This window comes from Oryctolagus cuniculus, chromosome 16 (genome assembly GCF_051225735.1).
Source record: "Oryctolagus cuniculus isolate XC-2025 breed Fujian yellow rabbit chromosome 16, ASM5122573v1, whole genome shotgun sequence".
Lineage (NCBI taxonomy): Eukaryota > Metazoa > Chordata > Mammalia > Lagomorpha > Leporidae > Oryctolagus > Oryctolagus cuniculus.
Window position 1 is genome coordinate 12,131,332 of NC_142882.1, and position 22,355 is coordinate 12,153,686.

The 22,355-nt window shown below is 40.8% G+C and overlaps 1 pseudogene; it reads left to right on the forward strand.

Moving 5' to 3' along the window:
- The first annotated feature begins 3,185 nt into the window (after positions 1–3,185).
- LOC149121482 (vomeronasal type-2 receptor 116-like) overlaps positions 3,186–22,355 on the forward strand; it is a 34,165-nt pseudogene continuing 14,995 nt past the window's right edge.

The window sequence follows — 22,355 nt, forward strand, 5'->3', positions numbered from 1 at the left end:
AGAAAAAAAAACAGAATTAAATGCTTCCAAAAGACTTGAATAAATATTTCTGAAAAGAAGTTTCACAGTGAACAGGTATATGAATAAATGCTCATCATCACTAATCATCAGAGATTTGCAAACTGATGCTATAAAGAGATATCACCGCACACATGTTAGAAGAGTTATTAGAAAAAAACATAAAAAGGGGGCTGGCAATGTAGCACAGCAGGTAAACCTACTGCCTGTGACACTGGTATTCAATATAGGTGATAGTTTCAGATCTGACTGCTCCACTGCTAATACAGCTGACCGCTAATGACCTGGGAAACCACAGAAGATGTTCCAAGTGCTTGAGCCCCTGAACACACATGGGAGAATTGAAAGAAGCTCCTGGCTCTTGGCTTTGGATTGGTCCAGCCCTAGCTGTTGTGGCCATTAGGAGGAGTGAACCAGTGGATGGAAGATCTCTTTCTCTCTTAATCTCTCTCTTTCTCCCCCCCTCCTCCCTCCTCTCTGTTTCTTTCTGTTTGTTCATCCTCCCCAGTATAACTTTGACTTCCAAATAAATAAAATATTTAAAAAACACAGAAGAAATAAATGTTAACAAGGATGAAGGTAGAAAGGTAAATTAGTTTAAATATAATGAAAATTGTACGATGAAAAATAGAACCTTCATATTACCCAGCAGTCCCAGTGCTACCTGTAATTATATATCTAAAGGATTTGGAATTTGCATGTGAAAGAGACATCTACACTCCCATGTTCATTGCAACAGTATGCAAAAGTTCCAAGTGTGGAATCAACCTAAGTGTCCATCAACAGATAATGTATAAAGACAATGTGGTCTGTACATGCAATGCAATATTATTCAATCCTAACAATAAGGAAAATCTTATTACTTGACAACATGGATGAGTCTTGAGGATATTTGGATGCATGAAATACATCAAACACACACACACACAAAATATATCCCCTCCTCACCCCTAGGTCTGGTGTCCAAAGTCAACTTCAGAAAGAGAGCTTTTGGGACTGTCACTGTGGCATAGCTGGTAAAGCTGCCACCTGTAGTGCCAGCATCCCATATGGACACTGGTTAGAGTCCTGGCTTGCCACTTCCAATCAAGCTCTCTGCTATGGCCTGAGAAAGCAGTAGAAGATGTCCCAAGTCCTTGGGCCCCTGCACCCACATGGAGATCTGGAAGAATCTCCTGGCTTCTGGCTCCTGGCTTCTGATCAGAACAGCTCTAAACATTGTGGACATATGGGGAGTGAACCAGCTGATAGAAGACCTCTCTCTCTGTCTGCTTTTCTTTCTCTCTCTGTGTAACTCTGACTTTAATATAAATAAATATTTTTTGAAAAAAATAAATAGAGCTTTGTGATTAAAACACTAGAAAGTGGGAAACTCAGAACCTGTTAATCACAGCAGTCAAAATTAGCCAAGGCCAAGGAGTTCAAGTGAACTGTCACAAAACATGAGATAACTCAGTGAACAACATGTTGTATACTTAAGAAAGTGTTGACATAGTAGACTTTAAGTGTGGTCAACACAAGAAAAAATAAGGCAATGAAGTAAAGCTGAAACACAAAACAGTTGTGTACCACTCAACATTGTGTACAGGTATCAAATCATTCTCTGGTAGACATACATCTACATAATTTAAAGTTATGAATTTCAAAATGAAAATACACATGTAGGACATTCTATTGTCTCTGAAAAGTGGGAGAAGATAGATATGACAACAGAAAATAAGTGATTGAGAACCAACACAGTTTCTTTGTGTTGTCATATTGAAATCACTGATGCTGAGAGCTTAGTGATTCAAGCATTCTCTATGTGGAGGGCATCAGGATGATGGGTGGGGAGCTCAGCTGTGGAGGAGGAGTAGGTGTGGAGGAGAGAGTACTTCCTCTCTCTAGAATATGGCTTATTAACTTATTAATTTTTTTATTTTTTATTTTTTTTGACAGGCAGAGTGGACAGTGAGAGAGACAGAGAGAAAGGTCTTCCTTTGCCGTTGGTTCACCCTCCAATGGCTGCCGCAGCCGGCGTGCTGCGGCCAGTGCACCACGCTGATCCGATGGCAGGAGCCAGGTACTTCTCCTGGTCTCCCATGGGGTGCAGGGCCCAAGCACTTGGGCCATCCTCCACTGCACTCCCTGGCCACAGCAGAGAGCTGGCCTGTAAGAGGGGCAACAGGGACAGAATCCGGCATCCTGACTGGGACTAGAACCCTGTGTGCCAGCGCCACAAGGTGGAGGATTAGCCTAGTGAGCCACAGGCGCAGGGCTTATTCACTTATTAATAAGGAAGCCCATTTTTTTTGGCAGCAGGATACCGTGGCCCTGGGAGTGACATTAGGCACGATAATGATGAACATTCCTGTGATGTCCGAAGTCATCTGTGACTGATGTCAGCCCTTCACTTAATGTCTACAGCATCATGTGGGAAGATGCAGCTGGGTGTTTTGGTTATTCCAACACCAACTTTTTCTAACCCTGCCAAATTCCTCAAAGCTGTCTATTCACAAAACCCTTGGCCACTGTGCATACTATTGAACAGAGCTTCTGTACCAAGATGCTATGATTGCCAAAGCCTTGTTGGACTATGATGTAACCCTAAAGGCAAAGGAGGTAGACAAGTGCAAAACATGTTTTTCCAAAGGGTTTTCCCCCATAATGGGGGACAACAGATGCAGAGCCTCAGGCAGGTGGATCCCCTGAGTTTCTGGATGAGACAAATGGGAAGCATTGAAAATACAGGGAACCCAGAGCAGCTCTGATCACAGGACACTCAGAGCCAGGTCTCAGCACTGTGTCTTGCTTTGAACTCTGCATTCTGCTTCTAGCTGTGCTCTGGTCTAGCTCACCAGACTGGCACACAGGTTGCTACAGGCAGAGGGCACACGTCAATACCTGGAGTCAGCTGTGCTCTACACAGAGCTCCACTGTCACTGCTGATTGATGAGCCCTCAGACCTGATCCAGCTCTGTGTCTCCTCCTCTCAGCTGAGACTTAAGGCTCTCACTATAGTTTGGGGAGACAGTGACATGTCATTGCCTCTGATTTTTCTCTACCTACTCCTGCAGGCTTTATCTAATTCACAGGACAGAATTGTTGAGAACTGCCATGAGTATCTGAAGCCAAGTGTCTTCAGAGATGGAGACCTAGTGCTGGGAGTGTTTTTTCCCCTGTACTACATGGAACCAGAAAGAGACATGATCCGGTTATCCTTTTTACTCAAGCCTGAGTATAACATGGTGGCATCTTGGTAAGTTCAAGGTGTGTGTATATGTGTTTTTTAAGTTTTATTTAAGGTACACATATTTCATTGCTTTCATATATACAGAATCAGGAATAATAATCCTTCCCTCCCTCCTCTGCCCTCACCCTTCTTCCTTTCCTATTCCTACTCCTAATTTTACAAATCTATTTTCAATTTACTTTTCCCTTATAAGATTAACCCTACAGTAAGCAAATAAGATGAGGGAAAAACACTGTTCCTCAACAGTAATCCAAGGGCTGTAAATAGCCATCAAATTTCAAAATGTCAATTTCAATCTTATCCACTGTATTTTAGATATTCTCTAGCTGTTAAGTGTTGTTATGCCTGCATTTGAGTATATGCTCATGTCTGTGTGTGTTCAATACCTCTTGAGAGTTCTGACAATTCTGCTCAGAATGGCAGAAACACAGTTCCATGAAAGCTCAGGTCCTCTCCTTTCTTTAACATTTCACTACCTTTCATTTCCATTTGCTTTCTGACTCCTTCAGAGACATAGGAGAGGCATTACAATTTTTGTGCCTACTCCATTGGCCAACTCTCTGTAATTAAGCCCTGGGTTCTGTTCTTGGAGTCAGTGAGATGGTTGGGAACTCAGGTCCCCTATTGCTAGCACCTGTGAAGGAAGCACACAGGAGTCCTAAGACTATGTCCTGAGGTCAATGTTGGGAGGGCCTTAGTCTAGGTAGCCACTGCCGACAAGGACAATACTCATTTTGCTTGTGACTTGAAGCCATGAGGCAGACCCGGTATTCTCACAGATCAATAATTAAATCCTACTACACTGGAGGCATTTGAACCCTGATCCTGAACATCAGAAGCAAGGGAAATAATTTCCCATACATAGTTAATGGCTTCTTCTCAAAATCTGATATTTTCTTCTCCAGAAACAATGAAGAAACTGTGTGAATTCTGAGCTTTGCATTAGTGGTGTGTCTGGTAACTCAGTCACTGCATTGGTGCTTAAGGAGGGGTTTAATAAAAGGCCTGTGTCTACACACCTTGTTGGTGCCAGCAGAGGAGTTTGCTTCTCAATTGCCCCAGAGATCCACATGCTCATGTGATAGGAGAGTTTTGCAGTGTGCAATTTGTTTAAATGATGTGAGTCTGTCCTTGTCAGTTCTTTCTCGTGTATAGCACCTACTACCTCCGCAGATAGTGTTGTGCTAGTGAGAAAGTGGGGGTGCTGATCTTTGGGTCAGAATCACGCCTTGTAATTACTTCTAACGTGTACTGTTAAATACTTCCATTCGTTTTCAGTGTTTCACTTTGAGTTTCCTTACCTCTTTGTATTTTCTTCATTGCTAGTCCCAATGTGAAATGGCACATGTGATGGAAAATGTTTCATGCTTGTGGATTCTCTGCTTAGGTGGCAGCTGATTTCTGTTTGCATTCTGCCAGTGGTGGGGCTCTGTGTAGGGATAGTGAGGACCTTCCTTGTTCATGAGTCCCAGAGGAGAGTTCTGTTTATGCCACAAGTTTAGAGGCCAAACTCTGTACTCTGCCTTATGTCCTCCAGCCCAAAACATGTCTGGCCACCCTCCCTGTGTGCTGAAGAGTGTCAACCATCATGTGCTTGTTGTGTCCTAGAATGTTCTAGGCCTCAACCAAGGTAAGCCCTGTTATAGGCAGACAGACTCAGTTTCTCCTCAATTACACTTCCATACCTAACAATATATCATGAATGTATTTCCCTATAACTGATGGATAGTGTTACTGTTTCCATGCCAACCAAGTTTTATTTTATGTTAATAATGCACACCTGTTTACTCAATGTGCATATTTAGGAAATCATTAATTGTGTGTGATTTTGAGTAATATATAATGATCATTTTTAGTTAATAAAGCTTGCATATTTTTCTTACTCAGATAATTGGGCTAATTAATAGGACACGAGGTATGCCGTTTCATAAAACTTTCAGTGCTTATTGCCAAATACTTGCTTGTTAACTAGGAGACATTCATCTCCCCTTCAAAATCTAAATACCTGTTTTCAGTGCATCCCCATCCCTCTGACCTTCCCTCCTGCGCTGGATAACACTAATCCATCCTTGGTCTCTGTGGAGCTGTCTATTCTGGACATTTTCTGTTAACTGATTCATGTCTTTGTGATCTTTTTGACTGGGTTTTAGGCTGCATATTATTTTCACATTTTATCCATGGAAGAGCTTATAGCAGTGCATAGTATACTGTTATCATCATAATATCTTAATATCTAAGTCTGCTTTTGAAATGAAGATCTTTCTGGTGGCTCATAGCAGGCAAGGAGTATTATTTGTTCCTCAATGTTCTGGGTATTATTTGTACCATTGGCATTTTCTATAATTTAAACAATCAGAAAAAAATTCCCAAGTGGAGCAACCATAAATATTCTTTTGCCTGCAGAAATTAGTTTCCAGATTCAATCTTACTTTATCATTGGTTTTTAAAAGTTGTCCTTTGTTTCTAAAATGTTTGATAAACATGCACTGTTATTCACTTTAGTTGCACCAAATGAATATTCTAAAACATGTATATATCATAAACGGACAGTATACTATATTGCATTCGTTATTATGTGAAATGGTTGCATCAAGATTTGTAAGTGGAATCAGAAGAAAATAATTCCTTTAAGAATAGTAATGCCTCCAATTTGAGTTTTTTTTTTTAACTTTCATTTAATGAATATAAAATTCCAAAGTACGACTTATGGATTACAATGGCTTCCCCCCCATAACGTCCCTCCCACCCGCAACCCTCCCCTTTCCCACTCCCTCTCCCCTTCCATTCACATCCAGATTCATTTTCGATTATCTTAATATACAGAAGATCAGCTTGGTATACATTAAGTAAAGATTTCAACACTTTGCTCCCAAATAGAAACATAAAGTTGTGGGGAGCAACTCGGACTAGACTAAGTTACTGGAATTAAGACTTATTCTATGCATCTGCTCTCCCACAATATGGCGCTGGGAGAGGAGAAAACAGCTTCTACACAGCTGCCTCCAGTTCAACCAATAAACTGTAGGACTTGCTCCTGACTGGAGGAGAGCAGCGTACTCGGCGTGTGGGCAGCCGAGTTGGGATTGGCGGAGGAGGACTATAAAGGAGGAGAGAGACAACATGCACCAGGAACATCTAGGGGGAACATCTAAGGGGAACACCTGCACAGCCCCCGAGAGAGCCGGCCGGCGGTGTGCCGCTCCCCCGTGGAAGTGGGGAATGTGGCAGGGGGAACCGCCCTTCCACGGAGGTGGAAGGGTCGGTAGCCAACCCGGGAAGAACCAGCAGCAAACCCGGGGAGGGCTGAGCAGACAAAAGAACAACGCAGGGTCCTGTGTCGTTCCTCCACGAAGACGGGGAGCGACATAATGGTGCTGTGACTCGGATATGAAGCCTAGGCAGGGCTTAGTGTTGTTCCTCCATGAAGAGGGGGAGCGACATAATGGGGCCGTGACTTGGATAGGAAACCTAGGAGGGAAGAAATGGGAAAATATCGGAGAGAGAGACTAGCAAACAGCCTAGGGAAAAGCCGGACGAAAAAGGTGCCGGAAGAAGCTATTGAAAGCCTAGGCATAGACTCAGATATGGACTACGGGGGGAAGCTGGGAGAAATCTCTAAGGTCGAAAGCGAAAGTGAAAGCTAGAACAAACAGACTCAGATACGGACTGTGGGGAGAAGCCAGGAGAAATGAGGGAGGAATATTGTTGGAAGAAAACTTAGGGAAACATACTGGGTAGAGAAAAATGTTAGGGAAATTGAAGCTGCGGGGGGCAGGCCGAGGCGGAGACGTAAGCCAGTTTGGAATTCTTTAAGTCAGCCCGGGGGGCAAAGGGCGAAAATCTGGAGCCAGAGGCAGAGACGTGGGCCGCCAGGTTGGAATCCGTCAGATTAGCCCGGGGAGCAAAGGACGGGAAGCCAGACCGAAAGGCGCAGACGCGTGAGCTAGGTTGAATTCGCCAGGTTAGCCTGGGGAACTTAGATTGAATACTAGTGGTGGAAACGTGAGCTGGGGCTGTGTGACTCGCGGAAGCCACCGTGTGCAGAGAGAGCACGGGGCATGAATAGATATGGATCGCGGGGCTGGCGCGAGGCCGTGGTGCCAATGCGAAGGGTGTGGAGACCGCGGAGTATGCGCGCAAAGCCGAGCCGCGCAGAGCTGGGAGCCCGCCGCAGGGCAGGCGCCGGCGCGGGCTGAAGAGGCTCATAGCCAGGAAGCCGCCAAGAAGCAGCCTCGGGGCGGGCACCGGGAAGCCGCAGGGATAAGAGAAACAGAAGTTTAAAAGTAAAATGAGAGAAATAGGAATGCTGGCAGATAGAAGTAAAATAGGAGAAATAGGAATGCCCGGAGATAGAGAAATAGAGAAAGGCCTCCCCACAACACAGCAATGAGAGAGCTTGGATTCGGTCTGCCGGATTAGGACGATAAGCACCTGCAGGCGGCTAGCAGTTTATGCGCCGCAGGTCACCAAAGACAGGCACGAATTAACATCAATAAGTCTCCCCACAATACGGCAATGAGAAGGCTTGGATTCGGTTTGCCTGATTGCTAGGTTTTGTAAGCACCTGCAGGCAGTTCTAGCAGAGCAGAGCATGCGCTGCAGGGCACCGAACACAGGCACGCATCAGCGCCTAAAAACCTCCTCAAACCTGGCGAAGAGAGGACCCGGATTCAGTTTGCCTGATTGATAGGACTTGTAAGCACCTGTGGGCAACTCTAGCAAGCAGAGCAGAGTGTGTGCCACGGGGCACCGAAGACAGGCGCGTATCAACGCCAAAAATAAAAAGAAAGGGGGATCTGTGGGGAGCAACTCGGACTAGACTAAGTTACTGGAATTAAGACTTATTCTATGCATCTGCTCTCCCACAATATGGCGCTGGGAGAGGAGAAAACAGCTTCTACACAGCTGCCTCCAGTTCAACCAATAAACTGTAGGACTTACTACTGACTGGAGGAGAGCAGCGTACTCGGCGTGTGGGCAGCAGAGGTGGGATTGGCGGAGGAGGACTATAAAGGAGGAGAGAGACAACATGCACCAGGAACATCTAGGGGGAACATCTAAGGGGAACACCTGCACAGCCCCCGAGAGAGCTGGCCGGCGGTGTGCCGCTCCCCCGCGGAAGTGGGGAATGTGGCAGGGGGAACCTCCCTTCCACGGAGGTGGAAGGGTCGGTAGCCAACCCGGGAAGAACCAGCAGCAAACACGGGGAGGGCCGAGCAGACAAAAGAACAACGCAGGGTCCTGTGTCATTCCTCCATGAAGACGGGGAGCGACAAAAGTGAAAAATGATAGATAATTTTTTAAATGATGATGAAATCAGATCAGACCTATTGTCATGTTTAATCCCAGTGAGAGTCAAGTTGGGAATTGATAATCTTTTTTTTTTTTTACAGAAGATTAGTTTAGTATGCATTAAGTAAAGATTTCAACAGTTTGCACCCCCATAGAAACACAAAGTGAAATATACTGTTTGAGTACTTGTTATAGCATTAAATCTCAATGAACAACACACTAAGGACAGAGATCCTACATGAGGAGTAAGTGCACAGTGACTCCTGTTGTTGACTTTACAAATTGACACTCCTGTTTATGGCATCAGTAATCTCCCAATGCTCCAGTCATGAGTTTCCAAGGCTACGGAAGCCCTCTGAGTTCTCAGACTCTTATCTTGTTTAGACAAGGTCATAGTCAAAGTGGAGGTTCTCTCCTCCCTTCAGAGAAAGGTACCTCCTTCTTTGAAGACCAGTTCTTTCCACTGGGATCTCACTCACAGAGATCTTTTTGCCAGAGTGTCTTGGCTTTCCATGCCTAAAATACTCTCATGGGCTTTTCAGCCAGATCCGAATGCCTTTAGGGCTGATTCTGAGGCCAGAGTGCTCTTTAGGACATCTGCCATTCTATGGGTCTGCTGAGTATCTCGCTTCCCATGTTGAATCACTCTCCCCTTTATTTATTCTATCGGTTAGTATTAGCAGGTACCAGACTTGTTTATGTGCTCCCTTTGACTCTTAGTCCTTTCATTATGATCAATTGTGAACTGAAATTGATCACTTGGAATAGTGAGATGGCATTGGTACATGCCACCTTGATGGGATTGAATTGGAATCCCCTGGTATGTTTCTAACTCTACCATTTGGAGCAAGTCAGCTTGAGCATGTCCCAAATTATACATCTCTTCCCTCTCTTATTCCCACTCTTATGTTTAACAGGGTTCACATTTCAGTTCATTTTCAACACTTAAGAACAACTGTGTGATAATTACAGAATTAAACCCGTCATATTAAGTAGAACAGACCAAAAAAAAAAAACTACTAAAAGGGATAATGTATTAAGTTGTTCATTAACAGTCAGGGCTATGCTGATCAAGTCACCATTTCTCATAGTGTCCATTTCACTTCAGGAGGTTTCCTTTTTGGTGTTCAGTCAGTTGTCACCGATCAGGGAGAACTTATGTTATTTGTCCCTTTAGGACTGGCTTATTTCACTCAGCATGCTGTGTTCCAGATTCCTCCATTTTGTTGCAAATTACTGGATTTCAAGTTTCTTACAGCAGTATAGTATTCTAAAGAATACATATCCCATAATTTCTTTATGGAGTCTACCGTTGATGGGCATGTAGGTTGGTTCCAGGTCTTGGCTATTGTGAATTGTGCTGCGATAAACATTAGGGTGCAGACTGCTTTTTTGTTTGCCAATTTAAATTCCTTTGGATAAATTCCAAGGAGTGGGATGGCTGGGTTGAATGGTAGGGTTATCTTCAGGTTTCTGAAGAATCTCCAGACTGACTTCCATAGTGGCTTCACCAGTTTGCATTCCCACCAACAGTGGGTTAGTGTCCCTTTTTTCCCACATCCTCGCCAGCATCTGTTGTTGGTAGATTTCTGTATGTGAGCCATTCTAACCGGGGTGAGGTGAAACCTCATTGTGGTTTTGATTTGCATTTGCCTGATTGCTATTGACCTTGAACACTTTTTCATGTGCCTGTTGGCCCTTTGGATTTCCTCTTTTGAAAAATGTCTATTGAGATCCTTGGCCCATCTCTTAAGTGGGTTGTTGGTTTTGTTTTTGTGGAGTTTCTTGATCTCTTTGTAGATTCTAGTTATTAACCCTTTATCTGTTGCATAGTTTGCAAATATTTTTCCCATTCTGTCAGTTGTCTCTTCACTCTCCTGACTTTCTTTTGCAGTACAGAAACTTCTCAATTTGATGCAATCCCAATAGTTGATTTAGGCTTTGACTGCCTGTGCCTCCCGGGTCTTTTCCAGAAATTCTTTGCCTGTGCCAATATCTTGAAGGGTTTCTCCAATGTTCTCTAATAACTTGATGGTGTCAGGTCGTAGATTTAGGTCTTTAATCCAGGTTGAGTGGATTTTTGTGTAAGGTGTAAGGTAGGGGTCTTGCTTCATGCTTCTGCACGTGGAAATGCAGTTTTCCCAGCACCATTTATTGAATAGACTGTCCTTGCTCCAGGAATTGGTTTTAGATCCTTGATCAAATATAAGTTGGCTGTAGATGTTTGGGTTGATTTCTGGTGTTTCAATTCTGTTCCATTGGTCTATCCATCTGTTTCTGTACCAGTACCATGCTGTCTTGATTACAACTGCCCTGTAGTATGTCCTGAAAACTGGTATTGAGATGCCTCTAGTTTTGTTTTTGTTGTACAAGATTGCTTTAGCTATTCGACGTCTCTTGTGCCTCCATATAAATTTCAGCATCATTTTTTCTAGATCTGAGAAGAATGTCTTTGGTATCCTGATTGGAATTGCATTGAATGTATAAATTGCTTTTGGAAGAATGGACATTTTGATGATATTGATTCTTCCAATCCATGAGCATGGAAGATTTTTCCATTTTTTGGTATCCTCTTCTATGTCTTTCTTTAAGGTTTTGTAATTTTCATCGTAGAGATCTTGAACGTCCTTGGTTAAGTTTATTCGAAGGTATTTGATTGTTTTTGTAGCTATTGTGAATGGGATTGATCTTAGCAGTTCTTTCTCAGCCGTGGCATTGCTTGTATATACAAAGGCTGTTGATTTTTGTGCATTGATTTTATATCCTGCCACTTTGCCAAACTCCTCTATGAGTTCCAATAGTCCCTTAGTAGAGTTCTTTGGATCCTCTAAGTAAAGAATCATGTCATCTGCAAAGAGGGATAGTTTGACTTCTTCCTTCTCAATTTGTATTCCTTTCATTTCTTTTTCTTGTCTGATGGCTCTGGCTAAAACTTCCAGAACTATGTTAAATAGCAGTGGTGAGAGTAGGCATCCCTTCCTGGTGCCAGATTTCAGTGGAAATGCTTCCAACTTTTCCCCATTCAATAGGATGCTGGCTGTGGGTTTTTTAGAAATTGCTTTGATTATATTGAGGAATGTTCCTTCCAAACCCAGTTTGCTTAGAGTTTTCATGATGAAAGGGTGTTGAATTTTATCAAATGCTTTCTCTGCATCAATTGAGATAATCATATAGTTTTTCTTTTGCAGTCTGTTAATGTGCTGAATCACATTGATTGATTTGCGAATGTTAAACCATCCCTGCATACCAGGGATGAATCCCACTTGTTCTGGGTGGATGATTTTCCTGATGTGTTGTTGTATTCTATTGGCCAGTATTTTATTGAGGATTTTTGTGTCTATGTTCATCAGGGATATTGGTCTATAATTTTCTTTCAGTGCTGCATCTTTCTCTGGCTTAGGGATTAAGGTGATGCTGGCTTCATAGAAAGAATTTGGGAGGATTCCCTCTTTTTCGATTGTTCTGAATAGTTTGAGAAGAATTGGAGTCAGTTCTTCTTTAAATGACTGGTAGAATTCAGCAGTGAATCCATCTGGTCCTGTGCTTTTCTTTGTTGGGAGGGCCTTTATTACTGTTTCAATTTCTGTCTCAGTTATGGGTCTATTTAGGTTTTCTGTGTCTTCATGGTTCAATTTTGGTAGATTGCATGTGTCCAGTAATCTATCCATTGCTGATAGGTTTTCCTGTTTGCTGGCATACAGGTCCTTGTAGTAATTTCTGATGATTCTTTTTATTTCTGTGGTGTCTCTTGTTACGTTTCTTTTTTCATCTCTGATTTTATTGATTTGGGTCTTTTCTCTTCTTTTTTTAGTTAGTTGGGCCAATGGGGTATCAATTTTGTTTATTTTTTTCAAAAAACCAGCCCCTCGCTTGGCTGATTTTTTGTAGTGTTTTTTTTTTTTTTTGATTCAATCCTGTTAATTTCTTCTCTGGTTTTAATTATTTCTCTTCTCCTACTACATTTGGCTCTGGTTTGCTGCAGTTTTTGTAGGTCCTTGTGATGCACTTAAAGCTCATTTATTTGGTACCTTTCCAATTTCTTGATATAGGCACCTATTGATATAAATTTGCCTCTCAATACTGCTTTCGCTGTATCCCATAATTTTTATATGTTGTGTTGTTATCTTCATTTACTTCCAGAAAGTTTTTGATTTCTCTTTTGATTTCTTGAATGACCCAGTGTTCATTCAGGAGCATGTTGTTCAGTCTCCATGTGTTTGCATACTTTCTGGGGTTTGCTGAGTTGCTAATTTCCAGCTTCATTCCGCTGTGGTCTGAGGAGCTGCATGGTATGTTTCTAATTCTTTTAAATTTTCTGAGACTTGCTTTATGGCCTAGTATGTGATCAATCCTAGAAAAGGTTCCATGCACTGCTGAGAAGAATGTGAAGGCTTTAGATGTAGGATTGAAAGTTCTGTAGATATCTGTTAGATCCATTTGGGCTATAGTGTCGATTAAATCTGCTGTTTCCTTGTTGATCTTCTGTCCGGATGATCTGTCTATTTCTGAGAGTGGAGTATTGAAGTCCCCCAGTACTATCATATTGGAATCTAAATCTCCCTTCAAGTCCCTTAACATATCTTTTAAATAGACCGGTGCCCTGTAATTAGGTGCATATACATTTATAATAGTTACATCTTCCTGTTGAATTGATCCCTTAATCATTGTATAGTGCCCCTCTTTGTCTCTCTTAACAGTTTTTGTATTAAAGTTTATTTTGTCTGATATTAATATGGCTACACCTGCTTTTTTTTGGTTTCTGTTGGCATGGAATATCTTTTTCCAACCTTTCACTTTCAGTCTGCATGCATCTTTGTTAGAGAGATGTGTTTCTTGTAGGCAACAAATAGTTGGGTTGTGTTCTTTGAGCCAATCAGCCAATCGGTGTCTTTTAAGTGAAGAATTCAGACATTAATGTTTAATGTGACTATTGATACGTAGTGACTTTGCCCTGCCATTTTCCCGTAGATATTTTCTAGTATATGCTTTGAGCTTCCCATGCTCTTTTACTGGTAGGTGTTCTTCCTTTCCCTTCTTTCATATTGATGGCCGTGTTTCTGTGTTTCTGAGTGTAGCACATCTTTAAGTATCTTTTGCAGGGTCGGACGAGCGGCCACAAAGTCTTTCAATTTCTGTTTGCTATGAAAGGTCTTTATTTCACCTTCATTCACAAATGAGAGCTTTGCAGCATATAATATTCTGGGCTGGCAATATTTCTCTCTTAGCACCTGTGTTATGTCTCGCCATTCCCTCCTAGCCTGTAGTGTTTCTGATGAGAAGTCTGCTGTGAGTCTGATTGGAGATCCTCTGAGAGTAATCTGACGTTTCTCTCTTGCACATTTTAGGATCTTTTCTTTATGTTTCACTGTGGTGAGTTTAATTACAACGTGTCATGGTGAGGATCTCATTTGGTCATGTTTATTGGGGGTTCTATGAGCTTCCTGTACTAGGATGTCTCTGTCCTTCTCCAAACCTGGAAAGTTCTCTGCTAGTATCTCACTAAAAAGGCCTTCTAATCCTTTCTCTCTCTCCATGCCTTCAGGAACTCCTAGAACTCAAATATTGGTTTTTTTAATAGTATCCTGTAGATTACCTACAATATTTTTTAGATTTCTAATTTCCTCTTCTTTTCTTTGGTTTGACTGTATGTTTTCCTGTGCTCTATCTTCTAAGTCCGATATTCTCTCTTCTGCTTCAGCCATTCTGTTTTTAAGGCTCTCTAGTGTGTTTGTCATTTGATCTATTGAGCTCTTCATTTCATTTTGATTTCTCTTCACTATCACCCTTTCCTGTTCTACTAGTTTCTGCATTTCATTTTGATTCTTCCTTAAAATTTCATTTTCATGAGAGAGATTTTCAATCCTGTCCAATAAGGATTTCTGTAGTTCAAGGATTTGCTTTTGAAAGCTTCTAAATGATCTTATCATAAATTTTTTGAAATCCGTATCTTGCATTTCTTCTATCTCATCGTCTTCATAATCTTGGCTTGGGGTGTTTTGTTTATTTGGAGGCATCATAGTGCCATCGTTGATCTTGTTCCCTCGATTTCTGTGTTTGTTGCTTGGCATAGTTAATTCTTCTTTCGTCACTGTGCGTTTTTTTTTTTTTAATTTTTTTTTTATTTTATACTATGTCCGTGTTAAGTGTACTGCCTGCTGTTGGAGGAGCCTTGGAGACTTGAGATGGGTGTGGTCTGAGAGCTCTGCTTGGTTCTTCCGGGTTACGGGTGTGCAAAGGTGACACCCTCATGTTATGCGTGGTAAATCTCTCTCTATTTATTTATTTATTTATTTGTTTATTTATTTTATTCAGGGGGTAAGTAATACCGCACGGCATGGCTGTGCAGAATTGATGGTATTCAGCTTCCAGTCTCTGGCTTCTACCCAAAGAGTCTGTGCAGGCTCCCTTTCTCCTCTGGACTCCCACTGGGTTGCATAGGCTACTGAATTGTAGTGACTCAGTTCCTTAGCTCTCCCCTGTTGTTATGTAAATCCAGAGAGGGGGCCTGCTCTTTGTCTCTTGCAAACTCAAGCCTTGCAGCCTTTCAACCTTTGCAAGGTTGGCGGAGAGAGAAACCCCCCACTTTTTTTTTTTCCTTCTTTCTGGTAGTGAGTCTGCTGCACTTTCCGGCTCCCCTGTAGATTCTGACCCCTATTTCCCCACCAATGTCTCGGGTTATTGAGCTCACCTCCCCTTCCAGCGCCGATGTGTGGACTGGGAGCCCTGGATGTCCCAACTCTCCCCGCTGGCATCTGTGTGACATGCACTCCCCTTCCTGCACTGGTGCGCAGATTCTGCGGCTCCCGCAGCTCCCGCGGCTCGGCTTCCACACGGTGGTTGACCTTGTTCTCCCAGTAGGTCCTTCGATTCACAGCCACTCAATCCAGGAGAGTTTCCTCGTGCAAAATCTCGGGAGCACGTCCCCTTTCTTTCTTTCTTTTTATTTATTTATTTATTTATTTATTTATTTTGACAGGCAGAGTGGACAGTGATAGAGAGAGACAGAGAGAAAGGTCTTCCTTTGCCATTGGTTCACCCTCCAATGTCTGCTGCGGCCGGCGTGCTGCGGCCGGTGCACCGCGCTGATCTGATGGCAGGAGCCAGGAGCCAGGTGCTTTTCCTGGTCTCCCATGGGGTGCAGGGCCCAAGCACTTGGGCCATCCTCCACTGCAATCCCTGGCCACAGCATAGGCCCTTTCTTCAGGACACCTTGTTAGAGCCTGGTTATTCCACCTGGTCCATCTTCCTGCTGATGTTCATCCTGAGATGATGATCCAAGTACTGACTCCCATGACTATCTGTGTAGATGCAAATACAGCTTTTGGGTGCTGGCTCTAGCCTAGCCTAGTCACAGCTGCTGCAGGCCCCTGGGCAGTGAGCCAGCAGGTGGGAAGGTCTTTCTGTCTCTGCCCAGTCTCAGAGCTGTTGACTCCGTACACAAATGGAAGCCATTTTTCTTCTTAAAATTCCTGTTCTATTCTCAGTCTTTTGTGCTTTCATATGAACTTTAAGACTGTTTTTCTTTTCTTTTTTTTCTTTACTTGAAAGTCAGAGTTATACAGAAAGAGGAGAGGCAGAGAGAGAGAGAGAGAGAGAGAGAGAGGTCTTCCATCTGATGGTTCACTCCTCAGATGGCCACAATGGCAGGAGCTGTGCCGATCCAAAGCCAGGAGGCAGGAGCTTCCTCCAGGTCTTCCACATGGGTGCAGGAGCCCAAGGACCTGGGCCATCTTGCACTGCTTTCCCAGACCACAACAGAGAGCTGGATTGGGAGAGAAGCATTCAGGACTAGAACCAGCTCTGGGATGCCAGAGCCTCAGTGTCAGCCCCTGTTTTTCTAAATCTATAAATAATGTCACTAGAATTCTTTCTCTTTGTTTCTTTTTTTTCTTCCTTTCTTTCTTGTTCCTCTTTTACTTTTTTCAGTCACTAGAATTTTAATTGGGATTTCGATGAATCTTTAGATAACATTTTAACACAGCTAATTGTTCTAATCCATGAACAAGAGACATCCTTCCATTTTTTTATGTGTCTGTAATGATGCCTCTCATAAATGTTTAATAAATTTCACTATTATTTGCATTCTAGATAACTTTACCTTTTCAGGTTAATTTATTCCTAAATATTTAATTTTGGAAGCTACTGTGAGTGAGATTACTTTCTTTTTAAAATTATTATTTATTATTTTTATTTATTTTCATTTTCTTTGAAAGGCAGAGAAGCAGAGACAGGAGAGAAAGTGATATCTTCCATCTACTGGTTTACTTCTCAAATGCCAGCAATAGCCGGCCTGGGCCAGGCCACAGAACCAGCTCAGAATTCAATCCAGGATGGCAGAGACCCAAGTATTTGAGCTATCACTGCTGTGTCCCAGCGTGTGCATTAGCAGGTAGCTGGAATCAGAAGCAGACCATAGCTCAAACACTGGCACTCTGCTATAGGTTGCAGGAATCCCAAGTAGTGTTTTTTTTTTTTTCCTAAGTGAGAACCATTATTTTTTTTTTCAAAGAAACTTTTTATTTATGGATTACAAACTTTATGCATTTTATAAATTTCAACTTTAGGAATGTAGTGATTCTGCCCACCATACACGCCCTCCCACCCATACTCCCACCCCTCCTCTTCTTCACTTTCCCATTCCCAGTTACATTCTCCACTAAGATCCATTTTCAATTAACTTTATACACAGAAGAGATTTATTTCTTGATTTCCATTTAACAAGATAATTATTGGTATATTTAAATGCTGGTTTTTGTTTGTTGATTTTGTGCCTTGTGAATGTACTGAATTGATTTATCAATTCTAATAGATTATTGGTGGAGTAGTTTTTTTTTTTCTTCTCGTGATATCTGCTAACATGGACATCTGACTTTTTTCTTTCCAATTCTGATGTTCTTTGTTTCTTTTTCATTCTGCTATTCTCTTGCTGCTGTTTCTGATACTGTATTGATTAAGAGTGCTGAAACTGAATGTCATTTTCTTCTTCCAGGTTTGAGGTAAAATGATTTCAGATTTTCCCCATTCAATATGATATTAGCTATTTTTTAAATGTAGAGCCATTGCAATTTTGATGTATGTTCTTCCTGTATCTAGTTTGTTAAAAAAAAAAAAAAACTGTGAATGAATGTTGAATATTATCAAATATTTTTCTGCATCTATTTAAATGATCATTGAGATTTTTTTCATTCTGTTGATGTGATTTACAACAATATGTGATTTGTGAATGTTAAATCCAGTTGGCATTCTTGGGTTAAATCTCACTTGATCACAATGTATGGTATTTTGTTGTAGTGTTGGATTCAGCTTGCTAACATTTTGTTGGAAATTTTTGCACTTGTGTTTTTTAAGTACATTGATCAGTAGTTTTTTTTTTTTTCTTCTGTTATATCTGTGTTTCATTTTGGTATCAGAGTGATGCTGGTAGAGTTCCATCTTTTCAATATTTTGGAACAGTTGAGAAGAATCAGAGTTATTTCTTCTTTAACTGTCCTATAGAATTCAGTTTTGAAGACATTGAGCCCTGGGTTTTTCTTTGATAGGATTTTTCATTACTGCTTTATTGTTATTACTTGCTTAACAATCTTAGGTTTTATATATCTTCTTTTCAAAAAAACATTTATTCATTTGTTTGAAAGGCAGAGTTACAGAGAGGCAGAGAGAGACAGAGAGGTCTTCCATCTCTTGGCTCACTCCACAGATGGCCGCAATGGCTGGAGCTGTGCCAATCTGAAGCCAGGGACCAGGAGCTTCTTCCAGGTCTTCTATTCTGGTGCAGGGGCCCAAGCACTTGGGCCATCTTCCACTGCTTTCCCAGGCCATAACAGAGAGCTTGATTGGAAGTGGAGCAGCCAGGACTCAATTCAGTGCTCATATGGGATGCTGGCACTGCAGGTGATGGCCTTACCCGCTACACCACAGTGCCAGCCCCCTATATATCTTCTTGATGTAATTTTGACAAGTTGTATGTACCGAGGATCCTCTCCATTTCCGTAAAGTTTTCTATTTTGCTTACATAGAGTGGTTTGTAATAGTTTCTCATGGTTCTCTGTGTTTCTGTGGTATCAGTTATGATGTTTCCCCTTTCATCCCTAATTTTATTTGAGTTTTTCCTCTTTTTCCTTTGTTGTCCTGAGTAAAGTTTTGTCTGTTTCATTTATCTGTACATAGTACCAGTTTTTTGTTTTCTTGATCTTTTGCATTTTTTTAGTTTCAATTTTACTTATTTTTGTTCAGATTTTTCACCTCCTTCTAATTTGGAGTTTGGTTTGTTCTTGCTTTTTAAGTCCTTGAAAATACATTGTTATATTGTTTTATCTGAAATCTTTCTATATTTTAATGTATGCATTTATTTCTGAAATTTCTTAATTCTACTTTTGGTAGAATAAATATATTTGACAAGCTGTGTTTTCATTTTTTGCTTCAAGATATTTTTAAAAACTATAGTTCATTTTTTTAGATTTAATAGTTTTTACCAGTTTGCCAAATTTATTTTATACATATATATTACATATACACACATACTATATTTATTAAAGCCAGTATATTAATATGACATAATGTGGGACTCATGACAATGATCATAAACTGTAGAAATAAGGCTATATTATATAGATGGTGTAATTCAGAGAAGTCAATATTTATAATTTTATACTCCAAACAATATGACATACATACATTTTTTATACTCTGCATATCTTAACTTTCACATATGAGAGAAAATGAGTTATTTGTCTTTCTGTGTCTGGCTTAGTCGGCCTATGAAAGTGATACATGAATTCTAATGTGTATTGAAGCTCAATCCATAATAGTAACGAAGAGTAGATGAAGAAAGTGTTGTATATGTAAACTCTGAGAACCGATTGTCACCCAATGTGTGGTTTATCCTGGATAGTGTTTGGTGTGCTAATGAGGAGAATGTGTATTCTTGTGGTATTTAATTAAAATGTTCTGTCAATGCCTGTGTTGTTCATTTGCTCCATGATCTGCCTCTCTTAAATACCTTTGCGGAGTTTCTGGCTAAATGATGTGTCCATTGATGACAGTGAGATATTGAAGTGCATCACTATTATTGTATTGCAATTATCCATTTATTTATAATAATATTTGCCTTACATATTTGTGTTTTATTGTATATATGCATATATATGTATTGTTATGTCTTCTAGCTGAATGAATCCTGTTATTAATATATAATCTTCTTTATCTCTTTTTTAATTTCTGGATTGAAATCTGTTTTTACCTGATATGAGTACATGTACTCATGATCCTTTTTCTTTCTATTTGTATCCATTATGTTTTTCAATCCTTTACTCTCAGTGAATGTGTATCTTTAAATGTGAAATGAGTTTCTAATGAGTAATGTAGAGTTGAGTATAGTTTCTTTTTTAAATATTTTATTTATTTATTTGGAAGGTAGAGTTACAGACAGAAAAAGAGACAGAGAGAAAGGTCTTCCTTCCATTGTTTCACTTCCTAAATGGCCATAACAGCCATAGCTGCATTGATCCAAAGCCACGAGCTTTTTCCTGTGGGTGTGGAGGCCCAAGTACTTGGGCCATCTTGTATGGCTTTCCCAGGCCATAGCAGAGAGGTGGATTGGCAGAGGAGCAGCTGGCACTAGAACCGGCACCTGTAGGGGATGCCGGAACCGCAGGTGGAGGATTAACTTATTGCACCACAGTGCCAGCCCTGAGTATAGTTTCTTATCCATTCAGTTAGTCTGTATTTTTTGACTGGAGAATAAATCCGCTTACATTCAAAGTTAATATTGAAAGGTGAGAACTAACTGATGTGGTTTGGTTGATGTCTTACTTCCTGTTTTATAAAATCTCTGTTTGTGCCTCTCATTATTTAGCTTTGTGTTTTGGTAGCTTTCTGTCATGATAAGTTTGGATTTGCTCTTTCTCTTATGAATTTGCTATATTACTGAATTTTGCATTATAATGTGTTTTCATGATGATTATTATGATCCATTAGTTCTAATACAGGACTCCCTTCAGAATTACTTGTGATGCTTATGTAGTGATGATGAGTTGTCTCAGTTTCACTTGTCTGGGAAAGATTTTATTTCTGATTCACTTTGAAGGGGTAGCTCACTGGATATAGTATTTTTGGGTGAAATTTTGTTTCCCCAGACCTTGAATATAGCATCCCATTCTCTTCTGGAGTTTTTGCTGAGAAGTTTGCTAATAACCTAAGTGAACCTTAATGCTTTTGTTTCACTCTTTTGGATCCTCTCATTATTACTAACTTTTTTTTTATAAATAAAATTTTATTGTGACACAATCATATACATTTGTTTATTTTCTCCTCAAAGAAACCTTTTATCTAAGGAATACAAACTTCATGCATTTCATAAGTACAACTTTAGGAATATAGTGATTCTTCTCACCATACCCGCCCTCCCATCCACTCTCCCACCCTTCCTCCTCCTCTATCTCCCATTCCCAGTCCCATTCTCCACTAAGATCTATTTTCAATTAACTTTATACACAGAAGATCAATGCTATACCAAGTAATGTTCAACTATTTGCATTAAAAAAAATAAAATAAAACAAAAAAATTGTTCCTCAACAATCAAGAAAAGGGCTATTCAAAGTCATTGCATCTTGAAGTTAATTTCACTTTTTTTAGAAACTTAATTAACTTTAAAGACACACCCAATAATGATACATCTTTTGTGAGCACTTAAGATATAATTATAATATAACTCTTTGAGGACAGAGGTCCTGCGTGGGAAGTTAGTGTACAGTGATTCTTATTGTTATTTTAACATTTAACACTCTTAGGTGTGATGTCAGTGATCACCCTAGGCTCTTGACATAAGCTGCCTAAGCTACAGAAGCCTTTTGAATCCACAAACTCCATCAGTATTTAGACAAGGCCATAAGCAAAGTGGGAGTTTTCACCTCCCTTCAGAGAAAAGTACATCCCTGTTTGATGACCACTTCTTTCCACTGGGGTCTCAACCACTGAGGTCCTTCATGTAGGACATTTTTTTTAACTTTTATTTAATGAATATAAATTTCCAAAGTACGAATTATGGATTACAATGGCTTCCCCCCCATACCGTCCCTCCCACCCACAAACCTCCCCTTTCCCACTCCCTCTCCCCTTCCATTCACATCAAGATTCATTTTCGATTATCTTAATATACAGAAGATCAGCTTAGTATACATTAAGTAAGGATTTCAACAGTTTGCTCCCACACAGAAACATAAAGTGAAAAATGATAGATGATTTTTTTTAAATGATGAATCATCTATTACTAACTTTTAAAAAAGATTTATTTAATTTTTTTGAAAGACAGAGTTACATAGAGAGGTAGAGACAGAGAGAGAGGTCTTCCATCCACTGGTTCACTCTCCAGATCGCTGCAATGGCCAAAGCTGGGCCTATCTGAAGCCAGGGGCCAGGAGCTTCTTCTGGGTCTCCCACGTGGGTGCAGGGGCCCAAGCACTTGGGCCATCTTCCACTTCTTTCCCAAGCCATTGCAGAGAGATGGATCAGAAGAGGAGCAGCTAAGACTAGAACCAGCACCTATTTGGAATTCCAGTGCATCAGGTCAGGGATTTAACCCACTGGGCCACAGCACCGGCCCCCTAATATTAGCTTTTGACAATTTGATTGCAACATTCCTTGTGGAACGTCTTTGTTAGTTGAGTTTGTTCAAGGTTGAACGTCCTTTATCTGGATGTTTATATCTCTTTCAAGACCTAGGGATCTTCCAGTTATTTTGTCATTCAGGAAGTTCTCCATGGCCTTTTCCTTCAGTTATTCCTGTAACAACATGTGTTTGTTTACTTATTGATAT